The sequence below is a fragment of the Triticum urartu genome, chromosome 3A, assembly GCF_056163025.1.
Source record: "Triticum urartu cultivar PI428250 chromosome 3A, HENAU_Tu73, whole genome shotgun sequence".
Classification (NCBI taxonomy): Eukaryota; Viridiplantae; Streptophyta; class Magnoliopsida; order Poales; family Poaceae; genus Triticum; species Triticum urartu.
In genome coordinates this window covers 52,999,184-53,012,737 of record NC_141875.1, presented here as the reverse complement: position 1 = coordinate 53,012,737, position 13,554 = coordinate 52,999,184, and the positions used below count along the sequence as shown (strand labels likewise).

General features: G+C 44.4%; 1 pseudogene across 1 annotated transcript; it reads left to right on the top strand.

The window, feature by feature from the left end:
- Positions 1–4,911: 4,911 nt before the first annotated feature.
- Positions 4,912–12,467, top strand: LOC125542779 (beta-sesquiphellandrene synthase-like; annotated as a pseudogene). Its single transcript, XR_015599589.1, has 7 exons — positions 4,912–5,033; positions 7,385–7,637; positions 7,735–8,098; positions 8,197–8,415; positions 9,133–9,268; positions 11,096–11,344; positions 11,991–12,467. The product of XR_015599589.1 is annotated as a beta-sesquiphellandrene synthase-like (transcript).
- The last annotated feature ends 1,087 nt before the right edge of the window (positions 12,468–13,554 follow it).

Genomic DNA, 13,554 nt, shown 5'->3' with positions numbered 1-13,554 from the left:
GGGTGTCTGACTTTGATTGCAGTCACTCATTCCTGCTAGCTCCAGAATCTTTTCAGCATAGCCACGCTGACACAAGGTGATCACTCCCTCAGTTTGCGATACTTCAATGCCCAGGTAGTAGCTGAGTAATCCAAGATCTGTCATCTTGAAAAGCTTCTGCATCTGTTCCTTGAACTCCAGTATGTGAGCCGCTTCAGTGCCTGTGATGATGAGATCATCGACGTACACACCCACAATCAGAAATGAGCACGCGTCCCCGCGTCTGTAGACTGCATGCTCCAGCGGGCTTCTACTGAACCCGAGTGTGCCGAGAGTGCGATCCAGTTTGGCATACCATGCCCTCGGGGCTTGCCGCAAACCATAGAGAGCTTTTCTCAACTTCAGTACATGAGATTCCTTCCCAGCTACTGCATAACCTGGTGGCTGTGACACATACACCTCTTCGCCCAGCTCTCCATTGAGAAATGCGTACTTGACATCCATATGGTGTACTTCCCACCCAGAGTGCGTGGCTAGAGCCAGGAACAAGCGCACCGTCTCCATGCGTGCCACGGGCGCGAACACCTCTTCGAAGTCTATCCCTTCTCTCTGTGCATATCCCTTTGCGACCAGCCGAGCCTTGTGTTTGAGGATCTTGCCTTCTGGATCATGCTTGACCTTGTAAACCCACTTGAGACCGATCGCCTTGTGCCCTTGAGGGAGTGAAGTTAGCTCCCAAGTGCCGCTCTCAGCGATCGAGTCCATCTCAGCATCCATGGCATGCTTCCATGCAGTATCTTCGAGCGCATCACCAATGTTGGCTGGTTCCTCGGCGCTCAACAGACACTGCTCCATTGCTTCGCACACGGCCTCCCCCTTAGTCTCATCCATGATGCAAGAGACACGGCGATAGCGGATGTCGCCAGTATCCACATCTCGGCGATTTTCATCGTGGCTGGGAGGCGTCGCGCAGCGAATGTCTCTGCCAAGTGTGCTGGGTGTGGCCGTCGCGGGCGTGGACACCGCGGGCGTGCTCGCCGCGGGCGAGCCGGCTGTTGCAGAGGGCGTAGTCCCGGGCAATGAAGACGCTGGTGTCGCCGGGTTCCTTGGCGTTGGGGGCGCTGCATTCATCCCAGCGTCCCGCTCCTGAGTGCCGTGTTCCGTGGTGTAGACCACGGTGAACGTTGCCGGTGCCGGTGCATCCGTGGCCGCGCCCGGAGTTCGCCACGCCCAAGGCCTGTTCTCTTCAAAGATTGCATCATGCGTCACTCGTACCTTTTTGCTTGCAGGATCATAGACGCGGTAGTCTTCATATCCGACGAACACCATCGGCGTCAAGCGATCGCTCAGCTTGGTGATGCCGGGCCCGACGCTCTTGACGTGAACCATGCACCCGAACATGCGCAGGTGATGCACCGCGGGTTTACGGCCATGCCACGCCTCGTAAGGCGTGACACCATCCAGGCTCCTCGTCGGCGCGCGGTTCAGGAGATACACCGCCGTTCGCACAGCCTCACCCCAGAACAGCGCCGGCATGGACATGCTCTTCATCATGCAACGTGCCATCTCCACCACCGTTTGGTTTCGACGCTCGACCACCCCATTCTGCTGTGGGGAGTACGGTGCGGTGGTGAAGTGTTGGATGCCGCGCTGCTCGCAGTAGCTTCTGAACTCGGTGGAGTTGAACTCGCCGCCGTGGTCCGACCTGAAAGCAAGTAACTTGCACTGGCCCTTTGCCTCCGCCGTGGCCTGGATCTTTCTGAAGCGCTCGTACGCCTTGTCTTTGGATTTCAGAAGCTCGAGCCACATATATCGACTAAAATCATCGACCACCAGCAGAAAGTACCCGTTACCTCCCGGCGTCGTGGGCTCGATGGGGCTGCAGAGGTCAGTGTGAACAAGCTCCAGACCGTGCTCTGCCCGGTGCGTGCTGGCCTGAGGAAACGGCGCGCGATGCTGCTTCCCCAGGGCGCAACCATCACAGTACTCCTCCATACGATCAATCACGGGCATGCCCCGCACCATCTCCTTGGTCGCCATGGCCCGGAGCGCGCGAAAATGGAGATGCCCCATGCGCGTGTGCCACCGCCATGCCTCGTCGTCCCCGATCACCATCAGACACGTCAGCGCGTCCACAGCGAGAGCCCCTGTGTACAGACGGTTGGAGGAGCGCTTGATGCGCGTCAGTACGCGCCGTGACGGGTCATGGACCGCCATGACGCCGTCCCTGATGTTGATGATGCAGCCGGCCTCGTCAAGTTGCCCGATGGAGACGATGTTGGTGCGTAGGCTTGGGATGAAGAAGACGCCGTGAGCGCGCGCTGGCCTCCGCTCTGACAACGGAAGACCACAGATCCGCGTCCAAGTATCGCCACCACGGATCCGTCGCCGAACCACACTGTGCCACGCACGGTCTCGTCCAGCGCCGAGAACACACGCCTATCACCCGTCATGTGAATGCTGGCTCTGGTGTCGAAGAACCACACGCCGTCCGGAGACGGCACGGGCAGGACCTTTTCCTCATTTAGATACACCTCCTGGGGCGCGACGAGTTGTGATGTGTCGACGGTGGTGACCACGGCCATGTAGAGGCCGTGATCGTGCTCGGCGTCAGCTTGTGCCAGGTTTGCCTGCTCCGGCTTGCCCTTCTGCTCCTGCTCGCGGAGCCATGTACGACACTCTTTCTTCCAGTGCCCTGGGATGCCACAGTGATGACACTTGCCCTTCTTCTTCTTGCCACCAGATCCGCCTGAGCCACCTGCCCCGGCGTTCACGGGCGCGCCCTTGCCGCCGCCCTGAGATTTAGGCTTCGCGGGTGACTTGTTCTTGCCGCCGCTGCCGCCGCCACCAGACGACGATCCACCACCGCCGCCCAGCTTCTCACGGGCCAGCCACTCCTCGTGTGTGAGCAGCAGACGCCCGGTGGCCTGCGAGCCATCATCCAGGTCGTAGTGATCCTCACAGGCGGAGAGACGACAGACCAGTTCTTCCACTGACATGCTCTTGAGATCGATCAGTGATTCAATCGCCATCGCCATCGGGCGGTAGCGACACGGCACCACACGAAGAAACTTCTGCACCGCCTTGTGCTCGGTGACCGGATCGCCGTACAGCTCCAGGTCGGTGACGAGGGCGGAGAGCCGCAGCCCGAAGTCCTCGATGGATTCCCCGTCCTTGAAACGGAGATCCTCGAACTCCCGCCGGTGCACTTGCGCCTTGGCCTCGCGTGCGCGCTCGCTCCCCATCCGCATGGTTTTGATTGTCTCCCACGCGATCTTTGCCGTGTCCTTGGCGGCCAGCACGCGCAGCATCTCCGGTGAAACACCGGTGAGTATAATGCTCAGCGCGCACCGGTCGTCATTTTCGTCGGCGTCGTCGTCGGTCACCGCGGACCAGACTCGGGCAACCTGCAACTTGACCTGCATCACCAACGCCCACTCCTGATAATTCGTGCGTGTGAGCATCATGGAAGCCCCTGACTCTTCTCGCACGACGCGCTCCACCACCCGATACTCACCGCTGCCGTCGCCGGTGAGGCGAGCGAGCGGCGCCTTGGATGAAGGCGTCCTCGGTGACGACTTGCCGCCGCCCTTGTTCTTCCCATCTGATTCGTCACCGGACATCACCACGACGGATCAAACACCGCCGCCGCGCCAAGGATCAAACACCCGGGGCTCTGATGCCAATTGTCGTTGCCTATCTGACGAGGAGGAAGAGAGGAACTGGACTCGCGCGAGAGAGAGTTTTTCTACCGCTCAAACTTCGCAGCTTTTCTGTTATTCCGTTTCCTCACTATATGCTGGTTACAACGAGAAGCAGTCTATCTCCCGGTGGACTCGCTATGATCCGAGATGGCCGCGCCATCCCACGACCCTGAGCCACAGCGTGATCATCCACCAGGAGAGACAAACCAGGAAGAGAGAGGGGAAGTGGACGACCTAGACTCGCTCCATGATCTATGTGCATGTGCGGGTCTAATCTCCCATGCACACACATTATTTCAATAACAGAATAAAGCAAAGACTAGCCTACACAGCCATGCAACGGGTGAGCTTATGCCAACAGGCGAGTGCGGGGCGAGGGCGCGCGGGCCGGGGCGCGCGGCGGGTGCAGGGGCGAGGGCGGGGCGGGTGCGGGTGCAGGGGCGAGCGGGGGCGGGCGCGGGCCGGCGTGGGAGAGCACGGCGGGGGAGAGTGCGGCGCGAGCGGGGACGCGTGCGAGGCGGGGGCAGCCGCGGCCATCGGGTGAGCGCGGCGCGCCGGGGCGGGGCGGGGGCGAGGGCGTGACCGCAGCCGTCGGGCGAGCACGGCGCGGCGGGTGGTTGCGGGGGCGAGGGCGAGCGGGCGCGGGCTCGCACGGGCGCAGGCTGGCGCGGGCGGGGGCGAGCGCGGGTGGCCGCAGGCGAGCGCGCGAGCGGCCGCAGGCGGGGCGGGGCGGGCGCGGGCGGGGGCGCGCAGGCACAGGCTGGTGGGGGCGCGCGCGGGCACGGGCGGGGAGGGGCGGGGGCGGGCGCAGGCGAGCGCAGGCGCGGCATGGCGCCGGCAGGCTTGGAGCGGCGCGGGCGGGCACGGAGCGGCGCGGGACGCATGTGGGGAATGAGGCGGACGTTTTGAGGATCGAGCTGCGCGTTGGGCGCCTCAAACTTAACCCGGACAGGCATGTCCGTTTTGCCACCCATTGCTATCCCAAACGGACAGAATCCGAACAAAACGGACGTCCGTTTGGGGTCGTTTGATGGAGTTGACCTTAGCCGGTTCTTCTTAAGTTCATACTCATTTATTCCATTTGCATGATTTGACAACTTGCAAACGAAATGGATTGTTTATGTTTCTTTTTACCAACAGAAGGACAAGAGTATAAATTGGCTTGAGTAGTATCTCTATATATACCAGCACTTTCGTACTTCAAGTACGCCTCTCCTGTGCTCCGACGAAACAGACAGTTCAATGGCAGCAATTCAGGCAGACTGCTCTGGCGAAGAGACAAGGACAACTTTTCATCCGACTCTGTGGGGTGATTACTTCCTTCAAAACAAGCCACAATCTTCAGCGCAGGTTAATACTCGTACTTGTACAGTTGTACTTCAACGTTGTCTAAGATCCTCATATCTTTAAGCTTCTGTGTAAACAGTGAAATATCGCCTGTGTGACATATTTCTAGATGATGTTGTTCATCAGATGTTTTAAATCAAGACAAAGTTGAACAACAGAGTGCGTAATTAATTGTATATTTTTTTCTGCATATGCGGTACCTCCCCATCTATTGTTTCTATAATCTCAACATGTCGAGGTAGAAGTTTAATTTCTGCATAATATCCAAGCTCCACTTCTCCGAAACTCCATGCATGAAGCACCGTCTGGTTAGTGTATGCAGTGGTTCTACAAATGATGTGGGAAACCAGACAATCGACACGTCACTGAAAGCAAGATAAACAAGGAAATAAAACCGAATGGAAGATAAATGAGGAAATAAAATTAGTTAACTGGAACTGGAGGTCCAACACAACACATCAACATCAGGCTACCATACCCTTCAGTGATACTCCCTCGGTTCACAAATATAATCTGTTTTGGATATTTCAACATGAACCACATACAAACTTAAATGAGTGAACAAACCCACAAAAATGTGTATATATCCATTTACAAAAAAGTTGGAACATCTTATAGTTGTGAATGGAGGGATAGAGTACCTTTTTGAAACCTCATAATGGAACCTGATGTAATAATTATGCAGCAAACTGGTAGAATGAGAAGCACGGCATAGAAGTTTAGATACTAAAATGTCACACACTAACTATATATATTTAGGTAAAAGCATCATGTTTTGTGTGCAACCTGAAATTGGTATGATGCTTCAAATCTTGTGCAGTGTTTCCTGGAAGACTCACCTACAAATACCCACTTGCCCCACTCCACAAAATAGGCGTGTCGACTAAATTCTATAGAGATATAACACTTAAAACAAGAACGGTACTAGTCATGTCCTGGCTTTGCTTGGAGGACTCATAACCTCTACAGGAAGCAGGGACCTAAAGCACATGTCAGTAGCTATATGCCCCTTCTGGTTTATAAGGCATGTACGTATTTCTGGATCATCAATTTGACTAACAAATTATGAAGTATATTTCATAAAAAATAAATCATTAGAAACTTCTTTCAAATATGCAATTAATCGTATATTTTCATTAGCCATATAAACAGGAAATACAAGTATATCATAACATATAACTATTGTATGTCATAATTATAAGGATGTGCAATAAAACTTATATCATCAATAGTGTCATAATTATAAGGTATGTGTAATAAAACTTATATCATCGATAGCATATAACTCTCTTATTTCGTTGGTCAAATTGGAAATGTTTTAATAGATGTCGGCCTTATAAACTGGAAGAGAGGGAGTATTAATCTTGGTCGATACTAAAATCATTTGACATCAGACATCCTTCGGGGAAACATTTTTGCATGGCATCTGCTTATTTGTGAAAAAAAAGAATAAAATAAATGTGTCGAACCAATGCGAGAACCTCATGCATGTATGCACATGTCAACCTAATTTAAAATAACTACTTGGGTTATACTTTAGTCAAACATATGATTAACTCTTTTGTGGGAACATGACAATCACACTATGCCACCATTGTACACATACAACATAATATTTGTGATATGCAACACTATATTGTGATCTATTTTTTCAATGTGACAATCCGCACTACTATGACGATCTAATATCACGAGCAGTTTCCACCTAAGAACTGCCAAAAACACTCAGGATTTTGTTAATGCTATGAAACATTTTCATGTGGTGGAAACCATTTTTAACTAAATGGAACATCTTTACTTTTGTAGGAGTTGCATTTACTTTTATGTGAAATAGAAATAATTTATGGTGGAAATGTTTTTACCATAATATGTGTTGTACACCATATTATGTATAATTAATTTCACCATTATTTGTACTAACAGGTATTTGTCTTCTTCTTATGGGATGTTATATATCAGTTGTATGAGAGCAATTAGTATTTCTAAATTGACCAAATAGCATATCATAAAACGTAGTGATCTACATAAATTTGTATGATTTTTTACTTGTAAAACCATGCATTTGCCTCGTTGCATATTTCTAGAAGTAAAGTTGCTATAATATATATAATGTGTAGCTATAGAAATTTCATTACATAAGATTAAATGATTAAGACCATCGACTTAAACATAAGATTCATCCAACTTAGAATAGATGGTCTTCTACTCTTCTTTGCTTAATCAGGCATGCTATTGACATCTTATATTCATAGCAGTTGGTCGACTGTAGCATTATGGCTAATATGACAGAATCACATGAAACATTAAGGGTCCACATGATTAATTAATATATAATGGCCGTTATGTTCTTGCAGCAAGCTCACATGAGAGAAAGGATGGAAATACTATTGGAGCAAGTAAGAACGGTGATGAAGGAGGCAAATGAAATCCCCAAAATACTAGAGCTTGTAATCACAATTGAGAGACTTGGTTTGGGCAGCCATTATGAGAATGAGATTGCACAACTACTGGATGTTGTTTTGAAATCTGATTATGATGATAATAATCTACACTTGGTTTCGCTTCGGTTTTATCTTCTACGAAAAAATAGATATGATGTGTCATCTGGTAAGACCTTATAGATTGATACAACCTATATAGCAATTTTTTATCTTTTACCAATGAAATGGAAATTGTTGATATCCATTCCCAATCAAATTTGCAGATGTATTCCATAAATTCGAAGACAAACAAGGAGGTTTTGTTCAGTCGGATACAAATAGTTTGTTGAGCTTATATAATGCAGCACATCTGAGTATCAAGGGGGAGGATGTATTTGACATGGCAGTCTCTTTCACGAGAAGACACCTCCTCGGGGCATTAGAAAATTTGGAATCACCATTTGCAGGGGAAGTTTCTTCTTCCCTTCTTACACCTCCTTTTCGAAGAGTTGGGATATTAGAAGCAAGAAGCTACCTACCATGTTACACAAACAAGGCTACACGAAATGAAGCCATATTGGAGCTTGCCAAATTGAATTTTAATATTCTGCAACTTCATTTTTGTGAGGAGTTGAAAGACGTCACAATGTAAGTTTTATTATTAATTCATTTTGAAATTAATCTAGGTTGCTCTTCACTTTTTCTAATAAAAAAACTTCACTGACTTATTTTTATGCACATGCAAGGTGGTGGAATAAGATCAAAATGAAGTCAAGGTTGAGTTTTGTAAGAGACAGAATTGTAGAAACTTATTTTTGGATAAATGGGACTAGCTACAACCTTGAATATTCTTATTCCCGAATAATAGCTACAAAGGTCACCGCTTTCATGACTATAATAGATGACATATTTGACACATATAGCAGCACTGAAGACAGCATGCAACTTGCAGAAGCAATTAATAGGTCAAACCCTCCTTCCCTTCCTGAGTTTATTTTGTAATAGTTATAATATATAATGGTTTTATAATAATCCCAATACATGAAAGTTGACTTGTTTTCTATCAAAGAACAAAGTGACAATTATTACTAACGATTTATACATTGGAATTAAGCATGAAGCCAGAAATATTAGTAATGATTTATACAAACTAAAAAGAACAAAGTGAATTGTTGCATTAAGAGGTATTCATTGCATTGTTTCTATGCTCATGATGTCCATGATTCTTTTGGGCGGTGTATTAGCAATCTTAATACATTTGATGTGCCTTATATGTATTACAACAACGGTTTCACTTCACAAAAGAAGTACTAATATATGTACTAGGATGTAAAGTATGTAATAAATGTTGTAGATCACACGCTAATTACACTATAGCATAGATATTATATGAAACTCTAAATAAGTCTATAATGGAAAAATACATAAAAATATATGTCCTTAAATTATTCTGTTCTAGTATGGGAAACGGTTTATCAATATATGTGGTAACATTAGAGTGAAAGTTGGGACTACGTCATGGATCTACTGTGTCAGATGTGAAACATTATTGATTATGGAAGTAACCGTATTAAAATTTGGTAGAAACACAAATTTATTGGAATATGAAGTTTCCAAAAACATAATTGCAGCTTAAGTATTTCTCTACTATAAGCATTATATTCTGACATAGTGAAACACAGGTGGGATGAAGATGCAGTAAATGTGCTTCCAGAATAAATGAAGGATATCTACTTATATTTGTTGGAAACATTTCATTCTTTTGAGGACCATTTAGGACCTGAGAACAGCTACCGTGTGGTTTATCTAAAAGAAGCGGCAAGTGTTACTCTATTTTATTTGTTCATACAAAGTTGGTCGTGTAGAAATATGCACCTAGTTTATTTTGATGTATATTCCTTTTAAAATATCTCCCAGTTGAGCGTCACCAAGACGGAATAACATCGATCTAGCTAACTACATAAATGTTTAAAAAAAATAGTAGCATACTTTAAGTAAAGAACTTAGAAATAGATTAAACTATTTGCATGTCTACATGAGAACATATTATTATTTTCCTTGAATAGTGGTTTTACAATGTGTAGGACTACATTGGCCGAGTGATTGTATTGTAATGCCTCTTGTTTCTTAGCATTAGGGGTGGTTATATCTAGTCTTCACTTAAAAGCTGGCCACACAATTATATTTCGAAAGTATGCACCTTGGGTGAGAGTGCCGGAGGTAAAAAAAATTCCAACAGGCACTTAAGCATACATGGCAATCTCATAAAGATCCTCACCACTAAAATACTTAGAGCCACCAAACTTGAGCCAATACTAATAGAAGCTAAGAAAAAAGTAGCATACATGCTGAAATTTGGGCCCCGTGCACTTTGGATAGTCGAGAGGAAAGTCCTAGCTAGACGATTTGGAGTTTAAAATAAATACTATGGAAAATATTAAGAGAGAGTTGTTTCCACTAAAGTATTTGACTAGAAGCTTCTAGTAAATTTTAAGCTTCCATTCTAGCTATTAATATGGTTAAGTAGTGACATCCCACTCCATAAGGTAATCTTGTGAGGCTTTGTACAACGCAGTTTAAGCGTTAACACGTAAGCTTTCTCCTGCTATATGATGCACTTGTTTTGGTACGATTTTCCTATAATCAATATAATTACTCGAGTCACTCAATAAACTTTGTAATGGGATTTTATAATCAAGAACTCTTGGTGTCTTCTTCTCCAATTCATTTCGCAATTGTCAGTTGGGGTTTAACATGACTGTGTGCTTGGAGCACATATTTTGTTAGTCATTAATCCCTGAACCATTGTCATCAGTCCTCAGTGTCAATTTAGGGAGCTACATGCACTTTAATTTAGGTCATGACTTGAATCTGGCTAGTTTGTAGAATGCATGTTTTTATTTCTTCGAAATGGAATCAAGGGAGGTCCTCCAATTCAAAATATACCAGATACATCTTTTGGAACATGATACGAATGACATTGTCGGTGACTCAACTAAATGTGACTCGTCTGTAGATATTTTGGAGTAGTCACTATATCATTTTCACCATATGTTCTTTGCAGAAGAAAATTCATCATATGTTGTTTTATAAATTGTATGTATGGTTTAATCAACAATTCTTAAAAAAATATGTAGCAATTTGTTGTTTTAACATGTAGATGTTGAACTTTTCATGAAAACCTTATTCCCTGGTAATGTTTTCTTATTTTTATTCCCCAAAATGTAATCAATGGAATTACAATTCTACAATAATTACACTTTATTGACTCATAATTGTCACATCAAGGCGATACAAGAAACATGAATTCACATCCGGCTTCCGCATGACTAGGATGCACACGGCCAGGACAACCACACACACACACACACACACACACACACACACACACACACACACACACAAAGAGAATGCACACAAAATGCTTGCAAAATTAAGTTATAAAGAACCAAGAAAATGCCGATGGCGAGATGGCAGGGGTGCCACTCCATAGACTATGCCACCAACCATATAGAAACGCAATCGATATTTTTACCTTGAATGTCTTCATTTAAACCAATTTTAATGTATTGACACTTCAGGAATATTACAACATTTTGAGTTATTTTTTTGCGGGGTGAGTGGTTATTTTTTTATCAAATGCAGTTCAAGAAATTGGTTCAAGCATACAGTGATGAACTAAAATGGCGTGATGAAAATTATGTACCAAAAACACTTAATGAACACCTTCAAGTTTCATCAGTAAGTATTGGAACCTCTGTGGTAGCATGTGCTATATTTGTTGGCATGGATGACACAACAGTGGAAACTCTCAATTGGGTGTCGAGCGACCAGAAACTTCTGAAGTCTTTTGCTATATATACACGTTTCACGAATGACATGGCATCAGCAAAGGTATTTATGTATACTTGGAGATGTGATCAACTTCCTATGATTAGTTTGCATACATGCATCTTGGCAAAGTGACGAACTAATCTGAACATATATAAGTGTAAACATGTATTTTTAAACAGATAGCTATACATAATGAATATTGATCATACTCACGAAGGCACATATTGTATTATTTTGTATGCTTACATCATGATAAATGCATGTTTCTATTGTATACCTAGCCTATGCAAACTTGAACATACAAGTTTAATTTTAAAGTTTTAGGTTATAGTCATTTACATCCGCAGGTAACTCATGCATGCTTTGAAGTGAAGCTGGATTAATCATGGCTCTACCTGGGTAAGGGTGATGATTGTAGGACGTACACAAGTTGAATAGGGGCGCATAACATGTGCATCATGTGTAGTATAATATCCAGTATACTGAAATACAACATACAAGTCTAGTTCAAAGTGTCGTTGGCCTAGCTTGATTTTTAATGGTAGTGATAAAACACTAAAGGAACATGAGGAGAGACTGAGCGGAAGCAACAAATGTCTTTTAAATTTCATCCAGGGGCCTTCCGAACAATAAGGCCATCCCTGAGAGTAACCCAATGACTACTAAAATTAGTAACTGACATTTTGTACCATATGTATTCTTGTAGCGTGAGCAAGCAGGGGGGCAGTGTGCCTCTACTATCCAATCGTACATGAAGGAGCATGGGATGACAAATGATGACGCATGTGAAAAGATAAAAGAACTTATCGAGAACTCATGGAAGGATATGTTACACCATTATCTCACATTGACAGATCAACCAATGGTCGTGCCCCAAATGATACTTAACCTTTCAAGGACTGTGGATAACATGTACAAGCATACCGATGCATACACTAATTCAGATATACTGGAAGATACAATAAGGATGCTTTTTGCTGAGCCAATGTAATAGATATACGGATCTGGCAACCACAAGGGATGCATACGTAGAAGATGGTCATCGGAAGCGGTCTATCTGGAGTACCTCAATATGAATGTATCTTGTAAGTTAAATGAACATGGTGTGTTCATTATTCAGGAATGTAACACTTTTAATAGACGTTGTTTTCAGTATTGATCATTTTCAAATAAAAATGCATTGTTGAGCTCAAGAATGTAAATAGTTTAGAATAAATTATTGATTTCATAAACAGTTACGCGGTGATCGTTCATTCATTTGCTCATCTACGGCCATGCACTCATCGACCATGCTAACCTAGACGTTTCGTCATGCACCTGCTATAATGCACTAGGCAAAATAATCGTCGAAGCGTATAAGTTAAGCTTCAAAGGCAAAAAGTTATGTCATCTTATCCTCTATGTTAGGATTAGCATTTGGTTTACCACTAGTAGCATGATATGATGTTTTTTCTTATATTCTCAATTGAATACTAGCTTCCACGATCTGTTGCCTGTTTTTTGGATTAAACTTAAAGGGAAAATGCTCAATTATTAAACAAGAGAAAGAGAGAGAGAGAGAGAGAGAGAGAGAGAGAGAGAGAGAGAGAGAAAGGCTTGTCTTGTCTTAGCTAAGAGAAAGTTATGTCTTCCCTTATTCAAAGGATTTCTAGTTTGATATTTTTTAAATCATGTAAACATTAATTGCTAGAGATCACACTTTGGAGATAATCCATCATATATAATGGTTTTTCAGCTTCTCTCAGTGACGTGAAATACATAGGAGAAAAATGCCTTATCGACCATTGGCATGCCCTAACCATCATTTTCCATAAGTTAGTAATTTTGTCGTTGTAGAACTGAAAAAGGCTTACTGCTTCTCTAGAGAAACAGTAGTCTCGTGTTCCCGCAAAAAGAATGCAGACTCATCGTTTACTTTATATTTTCTTGGCGGAAAAACGACAGCCTATATAGTAAATTAATTCTTTTTTTTGACAAAGGGCTTTTTTATTGACTCATAATGTAGCATCAAGTGATACAAGCATAATTAGCACACATCTGGCCTCTGCATAATTAGGATGCACACAACCAACACTACGCACGCACACAAAGATCACACTGGCAAAATGCAAAGTCATATAAGACCGAAGCTATGCCTATGCAAAGAAAAAGCAAAAAGAGAAAGACCCAAAGCGATCAAAACAACGATCGATGATGTATAACAACGACCATTGACACCGAGCATATTTTGACAACATAATGACTACAATAAAGGTTCTTCAGAAGCAACG